Source organism: Schistocerca gregaria, chromosome X, assembly GCF_023897955.1.
Source record: "Schistocerca gregaria isolate iqSchGreg1 chromosome X, iqSchGreg1.2, whole genome shotgun sequence".
NCBI classification, from domain to species: domain Eukaryota; kingdom Metazoa; phylum Arthropoda; class Insecta; order Orthoptera; family Acrididae; genus Schistocerca; species Schistocerca gregaria.
In genome coordinates, this window is record NC_064931.1 from 244,204,399 (window position 1) to 244,217,971 (window position 13,573).

At 42.5% G+C, this 13,573-nt stretch overlaps 1 protein-coding gene across 1 annotated transcript in view; it reads left to right on the forward strand.

Annotated features, from left to right (window-relative positions):
- The window catches only part of LOC126299014 (blood vessel epicardial substance-like), a 155,357-nt gene that overhangs the window by 78,499 nt on the left and 63,285 nt on the right, over positions 1-13,573 (forward strand). The gene's annotated exons all lie outside the window — the stretch shown is intronic.

The window sequence follows — 13,573 nt, forward strand, 5'->3', positions numbered from 1 at the left end:
AAGGACTGGCTCTCCCAAGGCCGTCAGTAGTTCCAATGGAATGTTGTCTACTCTGGGGTCCTTGTTTCGACTCAGGTCTTTCAGTGCTCTGTCAAACTCTACACGCAGTATCGTATCTCCCATTTCATCTTCATCTACATCCTCTTCCACATCCATAATATTGTCCTCAAGTACATCGCCCTTGTATAGACCCTCAATATACTCCTTCCACCTTTCTGCTTTCCCTTCTTCACTTAGAACTGGGTTTCCATCTGAGCTCTTGGTATTAATACAAGTGGCTCTCTTTTCTCCAAAGGTCTCTGTAATTTTCCTGTAGGCAGTATCTATCTTACCCCTAGTGAGATAAGCCTCTACATCCTTACATTTGTCCTCTAGCCACCCCTGCTTAGCCATTTTGCACTTCCTGTCGATCTCATTTTCGAGACGCTTGTATTCCTTTTTGCCTGCTTCATTTACTGCATTTTTATATTTTCTCCTTTCATCAATTAAATTCAATATTTCTTCTGTTACCCAAGGATTTCTACTAGCCCTCGTCTTTTTACCTACTTGATCCTCTGCTGCCTTCACTACTTCATCCCTCAAAGCTACCCATTGTATTTCAACTGTATTTCTTTCCCCCATTCCTGTCAATTGCTCCCTTATGCTCTGTCTGAGACCCTGTACAACCTCTGGTTCTTTTAGTTTATCCATGTCCCGTCTCCTTAAATTCCCAAATTTTTGCAGTTTCTTCAGTTTTAATCTACAGGTCATAACCAATACATTATGGTCAGTCAACAACTGCCCCTGGAAATGTCTTACAGTTTAAAACCTGGTTCCTAAATCTCTGTCTTACCATTATATAATCTATCTGAAACCTTTTAGTATCTCCAGGCTTCTTTCATGTATAAAACCTTCTCCCATGATTCTTGAACCAAGTGTTAGCTATGATTAAGTTGTGCTCTGTGCAAAATTCTACCAGGCGACTTCCTTTTTCATTTCTTTGCCCCAATCCATATTCACCTGCTACGTTTCCTTCTCTCCCTTTTCCTACACTCGAATTCCAGTCACCCATGACTATTAACTTTTCGTCTCCCTTCACTATCTGATTAATTTCTTTTATTTCATCATAGATTTCTTCAATTTCTTCGTCATTTGCAGAGCTAGTTGGCATATAAACTTGTACTACTGTAGTAGGTGTGGGCTTCGTATCTATCTTGGCCACAATAATGCGTCCACTATCCTGTTTGTAGTAGCTCACCCGCATTCCTATTTTCCTATTCATTATTAAACCTACTCCTGCATTACTCCTATTTGATTTTGTGTTTATAACCCTGTAGTCACCTGACCAGAAGTCTTGTTCCTCCTGCCACCGAACTTCACTAATTCCCACTATATCTAACTTTAACCTATCCATTTCCCTTTTTAAATTTTCTAACCTACCTGCCCGATTAAGGGATGTGACATTCCACGCTCCGATCCGTAGAACGCCAGTTTTCTTTCTCCTGACAACGGCATCCTCTTGAGTAGTCCCCGCCCGGAGATCCGAATGGAGGACTATTTTACCTCCGGAATATTTTACCCAAGAGGACGCCATCATCATTTAATCATACAGTAAAGCTGCATGTCCTCGGGAAAAATTACGGCCATAGTTTCCCCTTGCTTTCAGCCGTTCGCAGTACCAGCACAGCAAGGCCGTTTTGGTTATTGTTACAAGGCCAGATCAGTCGATCATCCAGACTGTTGCCCTTGCAACTACTGAAAAGGCTGCTGCCCCTCTTCAGGAACCACACGTTTGTCAGGCCTCTCAACAGATACCCCTACGTTGTGGTTGCACCTACGGTACGGCTATCTGTATCGCTGAGACACGCAAGCCTCCCCACCAACGGCAAGGTCCATGGCTCAATATAAAACATAAAATCTCCTTATGATGCACGCTCCGATACACGATGCACAGCGGAATATACATGTAAATGCAAGCAAAGAGAGAGAGAGAGAGAGAGAGAGAGAGAGAGAGAGAGAGAGAGAGAGAGAGAGGGGGGGGGGGGCAGAGCAGTGAGTGGCGTGTTCCCTCGTGGTAGGGAGGGTGAGGGAGGCTGGCGTTAATTACGAGCGGAGCGGCTCAGCTTTGTGGCGCGACTAGATTATCGGGGCTGCCCCAGCGCTGGGCTCGCCCAGCCGGACATTTATCGACGCCCTTCCTTCCGTGGCAGCGGCGAGCCGTGTTGTTTGCCTGTTTGTCTTGTCCACGCGCGACTCATTACAGAAAGTGCACGAGTGCTCGTAGTTGAGGAAACCGAGTACGGCCCGTGAAAGTGGAATTCAGTTCATACACTCCATGGCGATTAAGAGGCTGAGGGAGGAGACGGGGTGGGATGGGAGCTCGTATCAACGCTCGTGTTCTTGTTAAGGAGGGCGGTCGGGAGCTGGACGGTTAATATACACTCCTAACATACATATACCTCGGAACGAAGTGTTAGAGACGTGTAAGAGATTATTTAAAGATTCTTGACTCGCATGCCGGTTGAATAGTTATTTCGTTGATCTTCCAAGTTGTAGAAATTTTCGTTTCGACATCCTAGGTATGGCATTAAGCAAATTTATGAGTACACTAATGTCATGTTATCGTCACTTCGACCCATTACACGGTACATCAGGAATAGAGCGCAGCAGCATAAATAGCGAAGCAAAGAAAGCCGAAATATTTTTAAATACAAATCTAACACTTTAAATTCTAATTTTAAATTTATACATTGGGACTGATACGGCGTGGTGTAGTGAAATAGTCCAGGTTATTTTGCTTTTTTGTGATATTAAAGAGCAAGACTGGTTTTTTCCAGCTTCCCATACTAGTCTACCCTGTGCAAGTCTCTTTATATCTACATAATTCCAGCAACCTGCATCCGTTTCACCCTGCATAATGTATTGTCTCCCTCTACAATTCTTAACGTATCGCAGGCCCGGATCGGATTGGGGGGGGGGGGGGGGGGGTGGCGGCGGCGGGGCAAACGAGGGTATCTATACCGGGCGGTAATATCAAGAGCACCACATTCTTATTGTTGTTTCACAAAGTGTTCAGCGTACGTTAGTCTATCGATTGTTCATATCATTTTGAAACGTTGGTTTTTTAACATTTGAAGTTGATATCTGAACGAATCATAAGTTGATTTTTAATGCATGCATAGTATACGTGATGTCTGTCTGGGGAATTCACTTCGCATCTAGAAATAAAAACTTACCCACAGGTAAAATGGGACGAGGCTATACGAGATGAGCCGAATAAGCCGGAACGGGTGAATGCCGATCGCTGTCTGTGGTTGATCGGGTGTGCGAACGATAAGCGCTGTTACAATTATTAGCAAAATCCATAGTCAAACTACCACAGTGGAAATAAGACTGATAGAAAGAACAGGTAAGAAACCTTACATATTACCTTCTCCGTGTCTCCAGGAAAATGAAATTTTGAGAAATTTTTGCGAGTTCGCTACATTACTAAGGGCGAGTTGTACAGTCACTGGTTAGCAGGCGCTTAATTTGATTCTCGAGATAGTTGCGGAAAACTCGTTCTACGAACACATAATAACGCTTAACCAGAGAATAAAAACGGGATAACTAAACCGGTGATACTGACAGGATTAGTGAAGTTAACCGAAAAATAACTATTGACAATGGCAGGAATATTACAAAATTACTGATAACAAGATTGTTTGTTAAAACGACAAGGGAGAAGAAACGGGGACATCACATTATATGGAAGAATATGTCGATTTAAAATTTATACAAAAATTCCATACTACTACTACTACTACTACTACTACTACTACTACTACTACTTTTCGATCTCATGCTTGAGAAACTGGAGCATATGAATGAAATACAAAAGTACTTCCTAACGTTGAACTTTGTGCTTGTAGTAGGACTAATGTGTGTTTCATATTGGTACTTGGTGAATTATATTGTCGGGTTATTCACGTAAATGAGGTAGATAAAAATGACACTTTGTGCCTAAAGTCTCGCTTATTTGGCATGTTACAGTTGCTACAATATTATGAAAGCCTATTCCGTTTTATCTAGCAGGCAGCGACAAAATATACGTATTCAAATCGAGAAACCACACCAGCCATGCGCACTGTTCGTGCTAACGGCTTTCTCAATATTAGAAGACATTTTGATTTTTCACGTAGCAAAACGTTTGACAAACTTCGATGAAGTAAAAGATTCTTTCGCAGAGGGAATACCACGCTGTGTTAAGCGGTAGCAAGATTAGAGAGAGAAAAAATGCTGGGACATAAGGATTGAAGAAATGTGTACTGCCTTGCTTGTCTCTTGTCGTTAATGCTTCCATGCTTCCTGTATTGAATGTTATGTCGCACACGAGTCATTAGCTAATAGGCAATAAGAGTGCAAATTTTTTTGAAGAGTTCTTTTTCGCTCAGTGTCAACTAAGTTTTTTAAAGGGGTAGGATGTCAGATCGGCCAATTGCAAACAGGAGCGTCACCACAGGACACCTTGATTTCCACTGTCGTGAATATAGGTTTGATGGCTTCCATTACAAAAGACACGTTTGAATTGCACAAAGCGAAATACAGTGACGTGCGATAGAGGGATGCTGTCCGAAGAGGCGTGACACTGCTCGTTTGCACACTTACGACCAGATAACCTGCTGTAAATACCTGAAAACAGATTTTTAAAATTTTTGACTTCCTATCTCAAACGCTCGAAGGGGAGTGGGGGGGGGGCGCCATTTTAAAGTTTTTGCCCCGGTTCTGAAATATCGTAGATCCGGGCGGCCCTCGCCCCTCCCCCACGCCGCTACTCACTAATTCATTGGGTCGTATGAATGAAAAAGATTACATTGTCCGGAGAAGATTCTCAGAGAAAAATATTCTCTGAGAAAGATCTCAATTTCGTATGAATAAAAAATTGGAAGCATATTATCTGACAAGGAAGTTCATTCTCACTATCTCTTCTCCTCCTTTAGACGGTTCTTTGTATGTGTCGTCTGCCGTGTACGGCACAGAACGTTTGCGTAATGTTTCATTTCATTCAACTCGCTCAAACAGGCAAGCTATTCACAGTACAAATATGAAACTGGCAGTGCTTATTCTGGAAGCGTTCCACAACGTTTCGATTTTGCTTTCATGTGCAGCTACAAATTGTTATGATGATTACGACGGACAGTTTACGAAAATGCATTTTCTTGTAATGTTAACGAATTTTCGACATTCTGGAAAATTTTTTGCTATTCAAGTGAACACATTGTGCGAAAGAATTATTAAGATTACATGATATTTTCATCTACTGCAAACCGGAACACTGTCGGAAATATCTGTTGTTGTTGTCTTCAGTCCTGAGATTGGTTTGATGCAGCTCTCCATGCTACTCTATCCTGTGCAAGCTTCATCTCCCAGTACCTACTGCAACCTACATCCTTCTGAATCTGCTTAGTGTATTCATCTCTTGGTCTCCCTCTTCGATTTTTACCCTCCACACTGCCCTCCAATACTAAATTGGTGATCCCTTGATGCCTCAGAACATGTCCTACCAACCGATCCCTTCTTCTGGTCAAGTGGTGCCACAAACTTCTCTTCTCCCCAATCCTATTCAATACTTCCTCACTAGTTACGTGATCTACCCATCTGATCTTCAGCATTCTTCTGTAGCACCACATTTCGAAAGCTTGTATTCTCTTCCTGTCCAAACTATTCATCGTCCATGTTTCATTTCCATACATGGCTACACTCCATACAAATACTTTCAGAAACGACTTCCTGACACTTAAATCTATACTCGATGTTAACAAATTTCTCTTCTTGAGAAACGCTTTCCTTGCCATTGCCAGTCTACATTTTATATCCTCTCTACTTCGGCCATCATCAGTTATTTTGCTCACCAAATAGCTAAACTCCTTTACAACGTTAAGTGTCTCATTTCCTAATCTAATTCCCTCAGCATCACCCGACTTAGTTCGACTATATTCCATTATCCTCGTTTTGCTTTTGTTGATGTTCATCTTATATCCTCCTTTCAAGACACTGTCCATTCCGTTCAACTGCTCTTCAAAGTCCTTTGCTGTCTCTGACAGAATTACGATGTCATCGGCGAACCTCAAAGTTTTTATTTCTTCTCCATGGATTTTAATACCTACTCCGAATTTTTCTTTTGTTTCGTTCACTGCTTGCTCAATATACAGACTGAACAACATCGGGGAGAGACTACAACCCTGTCTCACTCCCTTCCCAACCACTGCTTCCCTTTCATACCCCTCGACTCTTGTATAACACAACATAATTTCGGTTAAATACGACGCGAGAATGGTCTGCTTGCGCGTCAAGTACGTAAGCGGTCGCTCGTGTGGTGCGTTACGAGAAACAGACTGCTAGGTTTGTAATAAACTAGTCTAGTTTTTCTAGCATACCAAAATATAAGATTTATGCTTTGAGAAGACATGATGATTAACATCGGAAAATGTCAGGGACAATGTCGTTTGGTTTGTACCTAAGTCTTCTCGTACATCAATCTCAAACCGCGTTACAATTTTCACATTGTTTGAAAGTTCGCCCACTCTCCCTCCCCACCTCTTTTATAGCTTTCTGGAAGGAAGCTAGCCAGGCAAATAATGTTTTCATTGTTAAAACCGTATAAATTTCTACAGTTTCTCTTTCCAGTGTTTCTTCGGGGCTACGTACATTCTTCTTGCCTCCCAGCCAACATTAATGCTGCCATTACTACCAAAAAGTCGGTAAAACTTAACAGAATGTACTCACCTGGGACTGTGCTACAGAACTCACTTCAAAAATGTAGAATGTACTTCGCGTGGGAGAAGCCACTCTAGTTTTATTCATACGAAATCGGAGTGTGTCCTTTGTTTTGAGCATCTTTCCCCGCACTTGTACTCAGACTGAAAACGTTCTCGAGTGAAGTATGTTCTCAGACTCGTTTTGTTCATGCGATCCTGAGAAGGTTCTCCGAAATAAAAAGTCTAAAGTACACTCCTGGAAATTGAAATAAGAACACCGTGAATTCATTGTCCCAGGAAGGGGAAACTTTGACACATTCCTGGGGTCAGATACATCACATGATCACACTGACAGAACCACAGCCACATAGACACAGGCAACAGAGCATGCACAATGTTGGCACTAGTACAGTGTACATCCACCTTTCGCAGCAGTGCTGGCTGCTATTCTCCCATGGAGACGATCGTAGAGATGCTGGATGTAGTCCTGTGGAACGGCTTGCCATGCCATTTCCACCTGGCGCCTCAGTTGGACCAGCGTTCGTGCTGGACGTGCAGACCGCGTGAGACGACACTTCATCCAGTCCCAAACATGCTCAATGGGGGACAGATCCGGAGATCTTGCTGGCCAGGGTAGTTGACTTACACCTTCTAGAGCACGTTGGGTGGCACGGGATACATGCGGACCTGCATTATCCTGTTCGAACAGCAAGTTCCCTTGCCGGTCTAGGAATGGTAAAACGATGGGTTCGATGACGGTTTGGATGTACCGTGCACTATTGTGTCCTCTCGACGATCACCAGAGGTGTACGGCCAGTGTAGGAGATCGCTCTCCACACCATGATGCCGGGTGTTGGCCCTGTGTGCCTCGGTCGTATGCAGTCCTGATTGTAGCGCTCACCTGCACGGCGCCAAACACGCATACGACCATCATTGGCACCAAGGCAGAAGCGACTCTCATCGCTGAAGACGACACGTCTCCATTCGTCCCCCATTCACGCCTGTCGCGACACCACTGGAGGCGGGCTGCACGATGTTGGGGCGTGAGCGGAAGACGGCCTAACGGTGTGCGGGACCGTAGCCCAGTTTCATGGAGACGGTTGCGAATGGTCCTCGCTGATACCCGAGCAGCAACAGTGTCCCTAATTTGCTGGGATGTGGCGGTGCGGTCCCCTACGGCACTGCGTAGGATCCTACGGTCTTGGCGTGCATCCGTGCGTCGCTGCGGTCCGGTCCCAGGTCGACGGGCACTTGCACCTTCCGCCGACCACTGGCGACAACATCGATGTACTGTGGAGACCTCACGCCCCACGTGTTGAGCAGTTCGGCGGTACGTCCACCCGGCCTCCCGCATGCCCACTATACGCCCTCGCTCAAAGTCCGTCAACTGCACATACGGTTCACGTCGACGCTGTCGCGGGATGCTACCAGTGTTAAAGACTGCGATGGAGCTCCGTATGCCACGGCAAACTGGCTGACACTGACGGCGGCGGTGCACAAATGCTGCGCAGCTAGCGCCGTTCGACGGCCAACACCGCGGTTCCTGGTGTGTCCGCTGTGCCGTGCGTGTGATCATTGCTTGTACAGCCCTCTCGCAGTGTCCGGAGCAAGTATGGTGGGTCTGACACACCGGTGTCAATGTGTTCTTTTTTCCATTTCCAGGAGTGTATATTCTCCGTTTTATTCATACGTCCCATTGCTCTGTTACCAAATTGCCTACTCCTTCACGCCGCAGTATCTGTGCTGTCAACCAATCCTTTCTGTTACTGAAGTTGTACCATAAATCTCTTTCTTTCTCCCAGTCTGATTCAGTACCATTTCATTAGTTACCCGATCGGCCTGTCCAATTTCGAACATCTGTCTGTGGCCCCCTAGTGCCAAGTATTCTGTTGGTTTCTTGTCCGTACTGTTTATCGCCGACGTTTCACTCCCGTACATTGCTACACTGATGAAAATAATTGAGAGAACGCTTTCTTGCTGTTGCCAGATCACATTAGATACGTTCTCTAGTTTTGCCATCGCTGGTTACCTTGGTGCCACATTAGCGGCACACTGCTACTTTCACTATCACTTCCTAATCAAATTCTCACATCATTTGACATGATTTTCATGCATTCCATTACTGTAGCTATATTTTCGTTGGTGTTCAACTTAAGGTCCATTTTAAAGCCACTACCGATTTACTTCAATGGCTGTCAAGTATCTGACAGAATGAAAATATCATTGGCACAAATCAGTGTTCTACATACGTGGCTAGCGATAAGTGGATATATGTACAAATTCTATTGTTTGAAATGTTAACATGTAATGGTCGATACGTCACACTATGTTTACGTAGGTAGATACATAGGTGATTACCTCCCGAATGTATGGTACCTATTATTTTTAGATCCGAAACAGTGCTGGTAGAAGAATTACTAAGTAAATGTAGGTCTGGCGGCTGCAGACACAACTACTGATGGTAAAACGCTGGTACTGACGGCTGACACCATACGGAAACGAAAAGACGTTGTGAATCACGTAACACATACTAAGTTCAAACGTTTTGTGGATGCTATTGCCCCTGTCCAATTGGCTGGTTCCTCAAGTACGGAATTCGAAGAACGCCCAGTAATTATTATAGGTAGGAATCGCGTTCCGAATTACGAACCGTACCTCCACGATGAGGATCCTGCCCATCCAGATTGTCGGAACTTGATGTTGCATCGAAAAATCTCCGTTTGCATTTGGGCTTACCGAAACTAAGATTCAATACGAGTTCGTAAAATCACGAACACTGACTGCTTTGGAGCTGAAAATCGATAAGGAAGTGAACTTTTTATATCGACAACCTAACTACTAAGAGAAAGTAACGTCGCAGCTTATATGCCAGTTCCACTTCTGAACAGGAGAAACGGATGACATCAAAAGTCAAACTTGGTCACAATTTAAAACGTCATCGGGATGATTACGGCAGGAGGTTTAAGGGCACAGACCACATTAATTTACTTAGTCTGCCTGTGTTCCTGGACACAAGGTTAAAAAAAAACATGAATTTTCTAAATGTAAAACTATAAGCAACAGCTGTTAAACAGTCTAAAGTGACTCGTTGCAGCGCTGTCAGAAAAGGCGTTATTATTGAATTCAGAGATTGAAACTGACCTACAACAGATACCTGAGAGATAGGATCATACAATTCGCTCATACTGAACGATTCTGTCCTGTAATGTAAACCTTAACTAAGCATAAATATCCTTCTACACATGAAACACGTGGAGCTGTCTGTCACAGAGCGAATCCTTCAGATATATGGGGCACTTTCATTTCATGTAGATACAGCACTAAATTTCAACAGAGATCATTCTTGCTGCAACGTCCTTTCCGGCTCAGAGCCTAATTTCAAAGGCTGGCAATAGTATTACAGTAGACAGTAATAATCAGTAGCTACATATTGAGGCCGATTGGGTCGCAGTGGTAAGGCAAATATTAGGCAGGGAATGACTTCACTGGTTATACGGCACGTTTTGGAGTTTACCCATCATCAGATGTCTATACAAAAAATCTTACATAAAAATATTTTATAAAATATTGTAATGCATGGCCATAGAATTCGACTTTGACTCAAAACACCTGGCACGAACTATAATACACCTATCCACGAACGATTTACGTAGACGTAGTCTTTCCAGTCGTACGTGAAACAAACATTCGCAGATCCGTATGTAATACTGCAGCGTGCGGACTACGAAGAAATTTTTGCCTCCAAGTAGCATTACAAAATGTTCAGTGGCGCCTAGACGCATGTACTCCTGTATTTTATTATACCGTGTGTCTGATCGCTGTGAACAGACTTGGTATAAAAGAAATATTTTCTTTATAGAGATGGTAATGACTTCGCAGTTATCAAAGATTACACAAAGTATTTGTTAAGCATTACGTGGCACGACACATTGTCAAAAGTTTCAATCGCAGCAACTGATCAGTATGACATGCGACATAAAATTAAACTATGCTATAGCATTACAGACGTATGCCACTGATTTAAATTCCATCAGTAAGACAGGGTAAGTAGAGTACAATTATTCGTCAAAACTAGTGCATCACAACTGTTTATACCCAGCAACATAAGTCTTCTATTTGAAGTAAGCGCATTGGCGGATATTGGGTACTTTCTGGTAGCGGATTTGAGTCTGACAGACGGACTGGGTTTTAACGATAATATTATATTCTCATTCCCCTCTATTACTGCTTCTATTAAATTTGTGGCGTATGTTCGATTTTCTATTGTAGATTTTAATTTCATGTTGCATGTCATATTGCACAGTAGTTGTGATTAACTGTTTGCGATGGTGCCGCCACTAATGCTTCAGATTTTAACATATTTTCTTAAACTCTTGTATCACTGGGAAGTCATTACAATTTGTATGAAGAAAATATTTCTTCTGTAATAAGTTGATTCACAGCAGTCACCCACGGTGCAACAAACGTAAAGTAGTTAAGCACCACTACACATTTTGTAATGCTGGCTGATGGCAAAAATGCATTCTTCGTTAGCACTCTGCAGAATTACGCCAGTAGTGTGCGAATGTTTGCTTATCACACAACTGGAAAATCTATATGTACGAACAGCAATCGCTCCTCGGTGGGTGTACAATAGTGTGTGCGCCAGGTGGTTCAAAGTTCAAATGGCTCTGAGCACTATGGGACTTAACTTCTGAGGTCATCAGTCACATAGAACTTAGAACTACTTATACCTAACTAACCTAAGGACATCAAACACATCCATGCCCGAGGCAGGATTCGAACCTGCGACCGTAGCGGTCGCGCGGTTCCAGACTGTAGCGCCTAGAACCGCTCGACCACTCAGGCCGGCCAGTTTTCAAGTGGAATGCTATAGCCGTGCTTTGCTGTGTCGTATGAATCACTTCCTATGTTATTTTCTGTAGGTATCTGATGATGGATAAGTACCGAATCGCGTCATATGACCAATAAAGTCATTCATTGCCTCAAGTTTTAATTTCATGATCGCTATTCAGTCAGCCTTAATACAGAACTACTAATCATTATAATAGTGGTCGCCTGCCTCCTGAATTATTTTCAGTAGTCCGTTGTAATATAAAGCTAATTTTGTTCTCCACTTCGTATTACAATAATTTTATGCACATACATTTAACACAATTGTATAAAAGACGTATGGTCTTTCGTAGGAACCTAGATTTCTTTGTCAATTTGAATAGTGAAGGTTACACCAGTTTTAAGTGTAAACCTATGCCACAATTTAGAATTGTTCGTTATTCTTTAAATTGGAAAAGATGTTAATTTTCGTGATCCCTGAACATTTCCAGTTTTTGAAGTTAAGAATAACTAAATTCTGATACAATAATACAGATTTATTACACACAACTTAATCTATAAACATTCAAAGCGTTAAAGATATTTAGTTACAAAATTCGCTTAAGTCACCTCATACAACTTCCATACGACGAATATAAACAAGTTTAATAGTTTCTCCATGTTACGATTCCGCAACTGTTCAATTGATTAAAAACTTCTCCAGTTACTGTTTGATACTTCATTGAATCGATTGAACATTATCTGTAGCGATTTTTCGTTAGTTAATAACTTTTGTGCTCTTAACATACGTTTTTACAAAATAAAAATAGAAATTTTTGTTGAATCGAAAATTTGATGTCACGAAAAAGATTGTCTTGCCTCTGATAAATCGTCAATATCCATATCACTCCGACGATTTACCTGAAGGCTATTTGTCGATGCTTTCATACAAGATAAAAGATGTTCATGAAAGGAGTCTGTGATGTTAAAATTAAATAACATGAACACAAATCTAGACAGAAGAAGGCAACGAACTATGGGTATATTGCGAAAGCTATAAGCGGTAGTTTAAAAAACTGCTAACAAATAGCTCTGTGCGCTGCAAGGCTCGCATCAGCACATGTAAACAAAAAGCCCATTGCAGTCACATCAGTCGTTTCAAAACATGCAACGCTTGCAGCAGATAAGTGGCACGAAAGAACAATGAAATTTGCCATCACGTCTTGGAGTGTCTCAAACAAGTTGACACACAGGTCGATTATGCAAGCCCGTCCAACATGGTGGGATATTTGCGGCAGATACAGTCTTCCACTGTCCCCAAAGAGTGGGATAGGTGAATGTGAAGGTCAGTCCATGACAACACCCTTAATCTTGGGATAATTCAACACAGTGGCTATTTCTGAAGTATTTAAGAATAGAAGGAAATATTCGTAATAGTCTTTAGTTGAACTGACAGCCTTTATATTCGTGATTCATCGTGTAACTGGTATTTAACGGATTTCGCTTAGTGCTCACGTTGATGACTTCACGCGTATCATTATATAGTCAATTGCCACTTCGCGCACTATACAGATATATTGCCTAAATAATTTTTCAGTTAGTTTTGACCTCCTGATAACTTCACAGAACAGTAAACTAGAGCATCATCTACAATCAAAGACGGTTGCTCAGGTGGTCTCCTGAAGAATGGCTGGAACACTTCCTTGGGGAAGCCCAGATACATTTTCTTTACTCGATGACTTACCGTCAAAAACTACGAACTGTGACTTTTCTGAGAGGAAATTACGAATCCAGTCGCACCTGTTGGGTGCTATGTGGTTGGTCCCGTTTTGCATGTTACTCTTGCCCGGTAGATTATCAAACGCGTGTTTGGTGACATTGTTCCGAAATTTTAACATAACGGACATTATCGAGTCTTAAAAGAGGAAAGAGCCGATAACATCATTGCTACATACCGCAGCTCAACAAGTAACTTGGGAAAATGCAGTGGTTTCGATTTGGACCAGTAAAATCGCGAATTCTGTGTATTCACGAATACATAAAAG